Raw genomic sequence first — 14276 nt, 5'->3', positions numbered from 1 at the left:
GCACAATTTCTCAAAGACATGCTTACTTCACAATCCCAACTCTCATGTTCATACACAAATAACGGCTTAGTTAATGCCGATAGCTCATTTATCATTGGAGCGAATATTCATACGCACTTACTCATAGTGTGCAAAGCACACACAAAACATACCTTGTTGTTGGGAACTTCACAAGTGCATTAACTGAAAATTTTACAGCAAGCTTATAATTTTCAAATCACATACCTTCGGAGTTTAACGGATATAGCTACTCGTTCAAATGCCTTGGGACATAGGCGGTTATGGTAACCCGCACAAATGCCTTCGGACTTAACCGGATATCACAACTCGCACAATTGCCTTGGGCTTAGCCTGATATCATAGCTCGCACCATTGCCTTGGGCATAGCCCGGATATCACAACTTCGCACAATTGCCTTGGGCTTAGCCCGGATATCACTGGTCGCACATTCATACACATCTTTGTTTCAATTTCATAACAAACTTTTATGCACAATTTACTTAATCAAGAATATCATTTCGCTCAATGGCCACATACAAGGGCACAATTTCGATTGCTTATTACTTCGTTCAATCGAATCAAAATCTAAGTTTCGATACTCAAAACTTACCTTGGATGTTGTCGAACGATTCGATGGCTATTCGACTACTTTTTCCTTCCCTTTATCGGATTTGGTCCCCTTTGCTCTTGAGCTTAATTTAACAAATAATTTGATTCAATCATTTGAGTATCGAAAAGAGGAACTCAAGGCACTTAGCCCACATATATTCACTAGACATTAAAGTCACATAAGTACGGAATTCATGAATCGACTCAACACACAAAGCCTTCAACATGCTTACTCATGGCGAACAACACAACCTCTTAGGCACTCATTCATGGCCGATTATGCATGTTGATGTTGAGGCCAATTACATGTTTAACACCACACATGAATGGCACACATTTTACTAGCTAATGCTTTACATATTGTAGCTCAATACTTATAATATAGCATCAAGCACTCATATGGCCGATTATACTTAGTCATACTTGCACCAAATCAACAATAAATTCCAAGATTTTCACATCATATGTGTACTAGGCGAATGTACTTGCAATTTCACAAACATTCTTCAACATTTTCTTCTTTAAACAAACATATTTATCACTTACTTCATAACCAAAACATCATGTGCAAACATATATACACATATAGGTGCAAGGTCAATTCTCAAGGTGTTCACAACCATCCAAAACACAATTTTAACTATCATGCAAGAAGCATAAACCATGCTCATGAGCATACCATGGCCGAATACCTCACACACCATGCTCCTATTAATTTTTTTTGGTCATGGTTAAACAAAGGACTCAATGTCCTACTCAAGAGTACTAAAAAGAAATTTCAAGAGTGGTCAATCCATCATTACATGCATCATTAGCAAGCTTCACATTTAACATGCAATGGCTTCAACACAATACCAAATTTGGCCAAATACCATTTCCATGGCATAACAAGGATTTGAACCATGGCTAACATGAACATCAAGTTAGCAACTAAAACATGCATGAATCTCATGACACAACCTCATACATACCTTAATCTTGATGCAAGTATAGCCAAATCTCCTTCTAGATCTCTTCTAAACCAAAAAAAATGAAGCAAAAATCCCTCCTTCTTCCTTAGTTTTGGCTCAAAGAAAGGATGAACAAATTTTTTCTTTCTTTCTCTACAACTCACGGCAATGGGGGATACCATACTCACACATTTTTTTTCATTCTTTTCTTACCCATGCACCTTTGTTTATTATTTCTCCCTAATGCTCCAACAAAACATGTTTATGACATGTTTTGCCCATCCTCTCTTGCCATGGCGGCCACTTCATGTTAGGGGGGAAAATTGACATGCAAATCCCTTATTTTTGCATGCATTATCAACTAGTCATCACACATTTCCCCATCATACTTTCAAAGTTTACTACTAGGTCCTTTCTAGTGAAATTCACATTTATAACACTAAATCAAATCATAAAAAATGTCACACACAATTTAACACATATCATAGGCATCAAAATAAATTTTAAATTATTTTTATGCCTCGGTTTTGTGGTCCCGAAACCACATCCCGACTAGGGTCACATGAGGGGTTTAAAAGGGACACGGGCCACACGGCTGTGTCACACGCTCGTGTGGACCAAGTTTTACCCGTGTGCGTCGTGAAAACTTAATGACCATTCGTCACATGGCCCAGGACACGCCCGTGTGGCTAGGCCGTGTGGTTCGCACAGCCATGTCGCACGGTCGTGTTCTATGCCCTTCGCTTCTCCCAGGCCCGTGTGGTCCCACACGCTCGTGTGTATGAACAAACGATCGTGTGCCTTACCCGTGTAACTCTCTGACTTGTTTCAAATTTTAAAAATTTAGCTCCAGTTTTCACATAGGCTAGGACACGCATGTGTGTCCAGGCCGTTCACACGGCCGTGTCGCACGCCCGTGTGGCTCTATTGCAGGCCGTGTGGCTCAATACTTGGAGATTTTTAGCCCTTTTTCCACACGGCCTAGGACACGCCCATGTGTCCAGGCCGTGTGGGCCACTGTTCCTACATTAAAATACGAAAAATAGCTAAAATAAACTAGTTAGTGGTGTTAGTGCTAGGGTTGCCTCTCGAGAAGCGCTTATTTAGAGTCTAAGCTTGACTTACCTCTCATTCACATGGTCACGGTAGATCACGAAGTTGAGACTTCTCTTTCTTACTATCAATTCTATTATCAAATAAAGTCTAAGTCGAGTAATATTTACCTTAAATGTGTCGAATTGAGAATGATTTACCTCGACTGTACCGTATGGGAAAACATTCAGTACCGTGAAAGGAATTGCTCCATTTGTATTAAGCTTTGAATTATCAATTCGGGGGTCCTTTTCATCTAACAATACTTTATCCTCGACCTTAAATTGCTTTGTTTCATCCCTACGCTCATCATGGCGTCGCTTTGATTTATTATGTACTTTCGGTTTCTCCTTGACATGTATTCGCAATTCGTCTAATTCATTGATCTGAAGCCTTCGTTCTTCGTGAGTGGCTCTATTTTTGTCACATGGATTAGAATGTGGCTCCATCACGTTCTTCCTAGGGGTTTCCTGAAAAGAAGTTTGAGCCATGATGTTATTTATATCAGCAGAACTTGTATAACCATCTTGCTTACTAGATAATTTAGTCGAATCACGAGCTCAGAGAGTAATCATGTCATCTCCTACACGAAGTATTAGTTCTCCTGTGCCAACATCAATGATAGTCCTAGCAGTTGGTAAAAAGGGTCGTCCTAAAATCAAAGACACGTCACTATCCTCTTCCATATCTACAACAACAAAATCAATTAAGAATATAAATTTATCAATTTTGACTGGCACATCTTCAATGATACCCCTAGGAAACCTAATTGTTTTATCTACCAATTGAATGCTCATCCTAGTTTGTTTCGGTTTACCAGGACCTAGTTGTTTAAACATTTTATAGGGCATAACATTAACGCTCACCCCTAGATCAGCCAACACATTATTAATATTTAAACTACCAATTAAGCAAGGAATCGTAAAACTCCCTGGATCTTTCAACTTGTTAGGTAGCTTATTCTATAGAATGGCTGAGCAAACTGCGTTTAATTCCACATGCGACGCATCGTATAACTTTCGTTTATTAGCCAAGAGCTCCTTTAAAAATTTCACTACGTTTGGCATCTACGAAAGAGCTTCAATAAATGGTAAGTTAATATGTAATTTTTTTAATCATTTAAGGAATTTACCGAATTTTTCGTCTGTGTGGTCTTTCCTTGTCGCATTGGGGTATGGCACACGAGGTTTATACTCTTTGCTTACCAATTTCTGCTTACTGTGGTTCACCTCATCCTTACCTTTACTTACCATAAGTCCCTGCTTCGGTTCTGGTTCAGGTTCAACTAACCCTTCTTCATCTCGAATAGTAATCTCATGAAGTTGTTCTTTTGGGTTCGTTTCGGTGTTACCTGGAAAGTTACCTTGTGGTCATTAGTTTCGGTGTTACCTGGAAAGTTACTTTGTGGTCTTTCAAAGATCAACTTAGCAAGCTGTCCTATTTGAGTTTCGAGCACTTCAATCGATTCCTGCTGATTCTTAAGCGCTATTTCGATTTTCTAAAAATGAGTTTCTGACACTGAGATGATTCTGTGAGCATCTCTTCGAGGTTTAGTTTCTTCTCTTGTTGGTAAGGTGGTTGTTGAAAACCTGGAGGATCTTATGATCTTTGATTTCCTTGACTACCCCATGAGAAATTGGGATGGTTCCTCCAACCTGCATTATAAGTGTTACTATACAGATTATTTTGAGGTCTAGAATTATTACCCATACAGTGGGCTTGTTCCTCCTCAATGCTAGAGTTGAAGGATGGATAATCTGTATTGTGCACTCCTCCTCCATTTGAATCACACCTCATCACTAAATGTACCTGAGTAGAACCATACAAACCATCAATCTTTTTATTTAAAAGTTCTACCTGGTTAGATAAATAGTGACTGCGTCGAGGCTAAAAACACTAGCTGCTTTTGTCGGCTTCATTCTCATGACTTGCCACTGATAGTTATTCAGTGACATCTCTTCAATAAATTTGTAAGTCTCTTCAGGTGTTTTTTTGTTTAAAGTTCCACCGGCAGCTGCATTGATCAGTTGTCTTGTTGAGGGGTTCACACCGTTGTAAAAAGTCTGGACCTGCAGCCATAGAGGTAGCCCATGGTGAGGGCACCTTCTCAATAAGTCTTTGCATCTCTCCCATGCATCATAAAGAATTTCTAAATCCATCTGTAAAAAAGAAGAGATATCATTCCTCAATTTTGTTGTTTTGGCCGGCGAAAAGTATTTAAGTAAAAAAATTTTGATCATTTCCTCCCAAGTAGTAATTGACCCTCGTGGTAACGAGTTCAACAACTATTTAGTCTTATTCCTTAATGAAAAGGGAAACAATTGAAGGTAAATGGCATCGTCAGAAACGCCATTTATTTTAAAAGTATCGTAAAACTCTTAAGAAATTGGCCAAATGAGTATTTGGGTCTTCATCCTGCAAACCATCAAACTGAACAAACTGTTGTATCATTTGAAAAGTGTTAGGTTTCAGTTCAAAATTATTTATAGCAACAATGGGTCTAGCTATACTCAATTCAGTTCATGTTAAAGTAGGTTTAACATTATCATTCATAATACGAGAGCGATATTCTGATCTACTGGATTTGCAGCAACCATAGGAGGCAGTGAATTATTTTGATTTTCTGCCATCTCTTCGGTTGTAGTATGGATATCGTCCTCTCGCTCTTCCTCTATGTATTGTAAACTTCACCTTATTTCTCTTCGGTTTTTGCGAGCTGTGCTCTCGATCTCACTATCAAAAAGTAAAGGTCCTGACGGGTTTCTTCTAGTCATAAACTATAAAAACCTGTTAGAAGTAAATAAAAGAAAATTTAGTAATTAAAATAAAAACAAAATTAAATTGCAATAAAAATAAAAAATGGCTAAAGTAATAAAAATTAAGCTCTCGTAATATCTTAGTCCCCTGAAACAGCGCCAAAATCTTGTTGGTCGTGAAACTAACTAAAAATTTGACTAAGGCAAGCGCACCTATCGAGCAGTAGAATAGTTATGGTGAGACTGAGAATATCGTATCCACGAGGACTAAAAGTACTAGTAATTACTATCTTTTTGTTATCTCACCTAAGAATTAAAAGATTTTTTTAAACTAAAACTAATTATCTAATTAACTAAGATTACGACAGAGATTAAAGTTGGAAAATACTTTTTAGAAGACCGATGGAGAAGACAATACCCAAGGAAGAATCCACCTAGACTTCACTTATTACTTCTGAATTAGATGATTTATTCACTTGACTTAACCTGTAGAAATCCCTAGTTTATGTTATTATCTCTCTCGAGACTAAAAGCAACTGACTCTAGGTTGATTAATCAAAATCTCTTTCTAATTAAAATCCCTATTGTTGCATTAACTCGATCTATGGATTCCCTTATTAGATTTGACTCTAATCTAGCAGATTTATGTCATCCTATCTCTAGAATTGCATGCAACTCCGCTTAATTATGAATGATCTACTCTTAAACAAGGACTTTTGCTCCACTGAATAAGCACATCAAAAACCTGAATTAATATCCTAGAATATTAAAGAAAGGGTTAAAACTCACAATTAAGAATAAGAACAATTATTTATCATATAATTCAAATAGTAATAAGATTCGTCTTAGGTATCATTTCCCTTAGGTAATTAGGTAGTTTAGTTCATAATAATGGAAAACATCTCAAAATTGGGAAAACAACAAAACATAAAGAAACCCAAAGAACTTCTAGGGAAATTAAATGGAGATCTTTAGTCTTGAAGTACATCCTGCTTTTGAGTTGATTCCGATAGCTATCCTTGAGTATCTCCTGCCTTTTCCTCTACGTGTTCCCCTTTAATCCTTTTCTAGGGTGTTTATATAGACTTTGGAATGCCCAAAATAGCCCAAAATTAGCCTTTTCTGAGTAGAATTCGACTTGGGCTCGACAGGGACACGGCCGTGTGCCATGCCCGTGTGAAGGTGCTCAGGCCGTGTGCAATTCTGACTTGGTTTAATGTTGACACGACCATGACACGTGGGCATGTAGCCTACCCATGTGCCTCACATGGGCATGTGGTTTACCCGTGTGGAAATTCCTAGGACATGTGAAACACTGAATTAGGTCCATTTCGTCCGTTTTTGGTCCGTTTCTTGCTCTTTTCGCCTTCCTATGCTCACCTAAGTAAAAAAAACATGAATTTAAAGGATTAGGAGCATCGAATTCAATGAAACTAAGGAAAAAATCATCCATAAATATGCCAAGCATGGGATTAAAATATGTTACTTTTAAGGTTTATCATCCCTAAATACCGAGTTCTACTTTTGGTATTGCTTTGTTACCGATCAACGAGTAAAGGTTGGGGCAGAATGCAGCAGAGAACCTTTAGGGTGTGACAAAGTTTCTTCTCTCGGTTTCTTTTCTTGACTGAACTTCTCCACCTTCTCCTTCCCTTATTCAATTTGCTTGACTGAATATGTAACACCCGAAACCCGGCTTAGACGTTATGGCCGAATCTGTGATGTCACATTGGAGTGGTTTTCCAACCATTAATTGATGAAAAATCTATTCTTTGATAAACGCTTCTTTAGATTTGTAAAAGAAAGGTTAGGAGGCCTAGTTTATTGTGAACCTCAAGTTGTTTAGGAAAAATATTATTTAAACCAGTTTATTACTAACTTTAAAACTGTTTCTATTATGGGAGCTTTTAAAATATGTTGCGTGAGCGTGATGTTTTTAGGAAAACATTCGTTTATATATATTCATGAAAATCAGCGTCCTATTACTAACAGGTGTAATATAAAAATAGGATAATTAAATCTCCCCAAATTAAGTAGAAAACTAAAGCGACCTCATTACATAATAAAAACCCAATATAAAATCTTAATTATATTATAAGAAATAACTAGGTCGAGTGGCCACCTCTAAGTCCTCCGTCGCCTTGATCCATCTAAGCTTGAGGATTTTCTACACAGATGACAGATGGGTGAGTTTACGAAAATTTAGTGTGCGAAAACCCAAAACAACAAACAATCAGAGTAGTGTAAACTGGGCCTAAGCCCTTTTAGTTTCAATTAGGAGCTTAACCCCCTTCTCAATAATAGTAGTAGTCTGGGCCTTAACCCATTTCAGTACAGTATGCAGACAAAGAATCCTACCCAATCCATCCGTTACACACCAACTTCGTACTAGCCCTACACACCATGTGGGGACAAAGTCTACCCACCCAGTCCTACACACCAGAACATATCGTACTCGGTATAATACAGTATTTGCAGCAGAGCTGCCAGTAATATGCTTATAGCCTTTCAGTACAATTTCTCCAAAACATATATCCCACTCCATGTAATGCAGCATAATATCATACATGTATGCAGAAATGTCACGGTAAAAAACAGTCATTTAATGAGTATGGGGTCTAAGTATACTTACCGATCCAATAGTAGGTGTACGGTCGTCTTAGGTGACCCGTGCAACCTTAATAGTCAAACAGTGTTAATGGGCCTTCAGCCCATATTGCGAGCCCATATTGGCCCATACTCTCATATGGCCCACACAGCCTAAAAATGGCCTCAGCCATGCAGTTCACACAACTTGGCCCACAATTTACCATATTTTGTGCAATTTCTCAATGTGGGGCACACTGGCCCTTTAGGCCCACTTGGCCCAATTCGGCCCAAAATGGCCCATGAAAAACACTCATGGCTATTTCGTCGACATCACGGCCTCATTTTGTAACACGGCCTGTCACACGGGTGCCAACATGTCCAGGTGGTGTTCACAACCCACCTTCCAACTTTTCAGCCTTTCGACTTTTTAGCCTTTCCAATTTCATAACTAATGACAGTGTTCACACACCTGCTATGGAGTTGTAGCTAAGATGCTTCCGAAGTAGAGAGCCTACAGTTAAACACAACCCTTTTTTAATCTAAAACCATCGCTAATCCAAAAATCATAATATTAGAACGCTTCACCAAAACGTAGCTACTTACCAACAAACAATTGTCGTACCCCACTTGTTCCCAAACCACGTATTCCTTTCAACACTTCACCTTCACACGAGATAGTTAATCGCATCATAAGAATCTACAATCCCACATAAAAGTATTTAGGACTTAAGGTACTTACCAATAAAGGAGGTGTCACTTGTAGGGGTAAGATAGTCGGCCTAACACCTTGCTATGAACCCGTGTCCCTAGCATCAAATGTAAAAAGAGAAGTTTTTAAGAGATATTTCCCCATGGTAGGAAAGAAAAGACACAATCGGTCGGCCTAAAAGATACATAAGCCAAACCTTGAGAGGAGAACCTAATAAGATTCGGCTAGGAAGAACAAACCGAAACACTTACCAATAGACCAAGGGGTTTTCGAAACCCTTTAGTAAGAAATGGCCAAAGAACAGAAAGAAAGGAGGAGAAGGAGATGATTAGATCCTGACAAGATTTGGCCAAGAAAAAATAAAAAAAGAGTTGACAGAAGGAAAGAAGAATAAGTCCAAAAGTAAGGCTAACATCCAAAAATGATTTGTGAGTGGGGAAAAGCAAATGTTGTTCGGCCAGGGAGAAGAATACCAATTGGGGAAAAAGAAGGGAGTGAATGACAGAAATCGGTGGAATAGAGGCTTGAGGGAGGAGTAGAATCTAACTCACCAAATACGAAAAGAGTACTTGCGAAAAAAGCCCGTAATGGCCGGCTTAAAAAATGAAGATGATAAAACCAAAAGAAATGCTAAAAACCGAAATGCAAAGTAAGAGGGGCTCTCAAAACTCCAAAGCTGAATTCCTATGGTCAAATTACCCATTAGACCACAACTCTTCTCCCTTTCAAATCCCACGAAATCCTCCCCAAATCACTCCTCAAAATTCTCCTCTAATCCCTTTCTTGACCAATTCAAACTCTCACAACCGCCCAACCAATAAAGTCTCAATGCCTTATAACAACCCACACGATAGTTTACAAAAAGACACTCTTTACGTGTAGTAAGACTCGATCTTTAGTTCCTTAACTTCAGTATCATTCCATTTACCACTAGACTAACTGGCATCTTATGTCAAGCGACCCTCTCATTATTTTAAGAAGCCTACTATCAGAAGACAAGGATCATTCAATTAGGAGCAAAATTTTGTTCAAGCCAGAGCTTGAACCCATGCCCTCTCAGACACTCCCAGAACACTAAACCACTAAGGTAGACATACATCCATATCATAGACATACAAAATAAATTTTAACAAAAATTTTGGGATTTTGAAAAATTGGGGCGTTACAGAATATCTTTTGATCCCTCTCCGTTCTTCTTCCTTTTCGCAACTGTGTTTCCCTTTTTGAGCCTTGGCCGAATATCACTTGCCTCCTCTCCCTCTCTACTCATTCGATTTTCTCATTGCTAGTTGATTGCTCTATTCTTTTTGAAACCAAATCTCTCTGCTCTTGTTTAAGGTAATTGGTTTTTTTTTTGTTTGGGTTGTTGAATCTAGAGCGTATAGTCAGACTTTACTGCTATCGCTATCTAGGTTAAGGCCCACGACTATTCTTTTTTCTTTTTCTCTCTATCAGAATACATTTCCCCTTTAACACTGTGTTTTATCTACCATCTCTGTCAGGGGTGTGATTGTTTATCTCGTGTTTCAATTTTAGAATGTATATTTGCAGGTCGATTACTCTTTGGTGGTGGTAAGTTGTTGTCCACTTGGTTCTAATCATTTATGTTTATGGTTTAGTTAACAAGGTTAGAATGTAATGTAGATATTGCCAAGGTTTTAGGAGACAGCTTGATCAGTGGTTTAAGTGAGAAACCATTTGCATATTCAAGGTAAGTAACAAATTACCATTGTAAGGATTAGGTGCTATTAGAGGATGTTAACCTTATTGATTAAGGACTGACGTTGGGGTATCTTTGAATTTAGGTTCGACATCATAGAGATTTGTGCATCTTTCGCTGATAGGTGTGTACGCATCATTGCCATTAGATGTGAAACTGGCAAAAGCCAAAAAGCCGAAAGGTGAACAGTCAACACCATACAGGCGTGTGACCGCCCGTGTGGTAAGCCGTGTGAAAAAACAGGGTCGTGTGGTCGATGAGATGGCCATGAGCGCTTTCATGGACTAAAAAGATATTGGGTCATATTGGGCCGAACTGGGCCGTGTAGGCCCAATGGGCCTACGGGCCCTACACAGGAAAATTGCACAAGAGTGTGGTAGTTAATGGGCCAAGCTATGTAAACCACATGGCTAAAGCCATGTTTGGGCTATGAAGGCCACACGGGTGTGTGGGCCCGCATGGGCCCATGATATGGGCTATGGGCCCATTATCACTGATTGACTGTTAAGGTTGCACAGGTCACCCAAGACGACTGTGGACCTACTGTGGGTCGGTAAGTATACCTGGGCTCTTATTTTGGTAAGATGAAATTTTTGCCCCTATGTGATGTATGACTGTTTGAACATGCAATTTTTACTGTATGTACATTTATATTATGTTGCATTGCATGAGGTGGGATATATTATTTTGCAGGAAGTGTACAGAAAGACTATAAGCCTATTATTGGCAGCTCTACTACAAATACTATTTTAGTGCCGCAACCAGTACGACTTGGTATGTAGAGTAGGGTGGGTCGATTTTATCCCTACATGGTGTGTAGGGCTGGTACGGAGATGGTGTGTAGTGGATGGATTGGGTAGGATTCGTTGTTTGCATAATATACTAAAATGGGCTAAGGCCCAGACTGCCATTATTGCTGAAATGGGCTCAGGCCCAGACTGCTACTGCTACTAAAAGAGGGGCTAAGGCCCCTGGCTGAAACTGAAAGGGATTAGGCCCAAATTTTATTTTCTCTAACTGTATGCTTTTATGGGATTTCACACGCTGAGTTTTTGTAAACTCACTCATCTGTTAACTGTGCAAGAAATCCCCAGGCTTAGATCGATCGAGGCGATGGAGGACTCAGAAGTGGCCACTCGATGAAGTTTCTTTTAATATTATAATTAAGATTTTATTTTGGGTTTTCATTTTGTAATAAGGCCTCTTTCATTTCATTTTTATTTTAATTTGGGGATTTAGTTACTTGAATTTTTAATCTGGTAGTAGTAGGTCTCAGATTTTCAAGAAAGTATAAGCAAATGTTTTCTTGAAAACACTACGTTTATACCACACATTTTGAAAACTTCCGTAACAAACACTGTTTTAAAATTTAATAACAAACTAATACAATTAATGTTTCGCTAAGACAACTTGAGTTTTCACAATGAATCGAACATCCTAAACTTTTGTTAAGAACCGAAAGAAGTTTTATGTACAATGAATTTTCACGTAATTTGTGTTTTGGAAAAACACTCCTACGTGACATCACAGATTCGTCCATACCGTCTAAGCCAAGTTTGGGGTGTTACAGTGATTATCTTTATTATGTTGATACAAGGAAATTATGTATGTTGTGATGAGTAACAAACTCAAATGTAACCTGTCGGGAAAATAAGTTTATCAATGCTGAAATTATATGTAATGTGTACAATAACACTAACTAGTATTGTTGCTTGATACTTAGATAAGTGCCAAGCTATTGGTCGAATGGTGATATGTTTTTTTATATGATGCATTAGAATGGTAAGTATTTAAGTGAAAATACGTTAGTGCTCATGAAGGAGTGGTAAGGTTTAAATTATTCAATTTCTTATGAAACGACTTATCATGTGATCAATTCAAAAAAGACTTCGGCTAAATGCACTAGCTTGTTACCATGGTTGAATGATATGGTTATGACTTGTGTGTCATGCATTGGAATAAGTGTGGAAAATAAAGAAATACAAATGGAAATAAAAAAACTTGGAAGAATTAAAGATATTTAAAATTTTACTAAGCTTGGGATAATATGTATAAGTAATGTTATGGATTTATTCACCTTGTGAATTGATGAATATAGCTTCATGAGTATTGGGATTATCAGAAGCTCAATTAGGTTGGAAGCTCTTCAGAGATATATCATGCTATCTATTGGTTCTATCGGGAATTTTGGATTATTTGATTCTGGTTATAATGGCATGTATAGGTTAATTTAGCCAATGATGACATGTAAATGATTGGTTATGACTCGTTATTGGAATGGCTAGTGATTAATATGATTTAGTGTTTATGTATAAAAGTCCATATCATAGTACGTGTTTGAAATGGTTGATTGATAAAAATCGTATTGGCATATTGATGATTGAAGTTAGTTAGCATAATTGATATAATATACATAAATGTGAAAATGGTATCTAGGAAAATATGAGTTTAATATTGATACGAAAATAAATTTTCATTTGAGGTATCTATGGGTACATTGGTTGTATGTGGTTAATTTTCATGTATAAGACTTGATTTTGGTATGAATTAATTGTCATGGAATAGCCTATTTTTGCCCACACGGGTAGAGACATAGGCATATGTCTCTATTGTGTGTGACACACGACCTAGGACATGGGTGTGTGGCCTGGCCGTGTGTTCGCTACACATTTAAAATTTTAAAATAGAAAGTTATACGACCTGGAAACACGGTTGTGTCCCTGACCATGCGAGCCACACGGCCTACACACATGGGTGTGTGGCCTCTGTACATGAGAAAACTTTGAAATTTCGCAAAAATTTTTCTATGTTCCCAATTTAGTCCCAACTCGATTCTAATATATATTTTAGGCCTTGAGGGTCCATCTTAGGGACATTATGGTTAATATCGAAAAATGAGCAGTAATGATACAAATTATCTGTAAATGTTTTGAAAACTCTGGTAATGCTCCGTAAACCTATCCCGGTGATGGATACGGGTTAGGGGTGTTGCATTATTGGTATCAGAGCTATAGTTTAGTCAGTTCTCAGATTGAACGTAGCATATGTGAAGTTTAGAAATACATGTTATTATATAACCTGTGATAGTGTGATATCTCCTGACTTTGATGAGATTTATTTTACTTACAAACAGAGATGTTTTCCAAAATTCCAATAATATTAAAAGCAATACTCAAGTATATGAGTAAAAATCTGATTATAATAAATCGAAACTCATAAAAGTATGAATAAATGTTTTATAATCTATGTCGATGATATATGTTATGTTATATGTGTTATTAAAAGTAAAATATATTGCTACATGAAATATTGTATCGATGACTAAATTATAAAATATATAAAAGTAATATGTGAAGTACTTCATAAGAATTATTAGAAAATTATGGATGAATAGTGAATTTTAAATTTATTACATGTATGAAAGATAGAAAAGATACAAATATATGGATTATTGGTATAAGGATTAAATTGTAAAGTATGTAAAAGCATTATGCAAAAAGTGTAAAAGTGATATTCATGCATGATGTAATTTGCCCAAATAGATGAGATTGGAACTACTAGGATATTAGTGGTATATTATTAAGGGACCCTCGCACATTCTCTGATTAATAGCACGTTAGTGCCCTGTAACACCCCAAACCCGAGACCATCGGCGGTGTCGGACCCGAGGGGTTAACAAGCCAAGTTCACATGTTTTTGCCCACCAATTTGACATTTCCAGTCAGGCTGGAAAACTGCGTCACTGTCGTCTTAAAAATCATATCTTGAGTTTCAAAACTCGGAAACTGGTTTCGTAAATTTTCCCTGAATTTAGACTCATATGTCCATCCATGGATTTATTTCTAGGATTT

The 14276-nt window shown here is 37.6% G+C and overlaps 1 non-coding gene across 1 annotated transcript; it reads left to right on the top strand.

The window, feature by feature from the left end:
- The first annotated feature begins 4736 nt into the window (after positions 1-4736).
- LOC128281930 (small nucleolar RNA R71) lies at positions 4737-4843 on the top strand. The gene has a single exon (XR_008272216.1). It is a non-coding gene; the product is annotated as a small nucleolar RNA R71 (small nucleolar RNA).
- Positions 4844-14276: the final 9433 nt, after the last annotated feature.

This window comes from Gossypium arboreum, chromosome 1 (assembly GCF_025698485.1).
Source record: "Gossypium arboreum isolate Shixiya-1 chromosome 1, ASM2569848v2, whole genome shotgun sequence".
Lineage (NCBI taxonomy): Eukaryota > Viridiplantae > Streptophyta > Magnoliopsida > Malvales > Malvaceae > Gossypium > Gossypium arboreum.
This window is presented reverse-complemented; position numbering and strand designations above follow the sequence as displayed.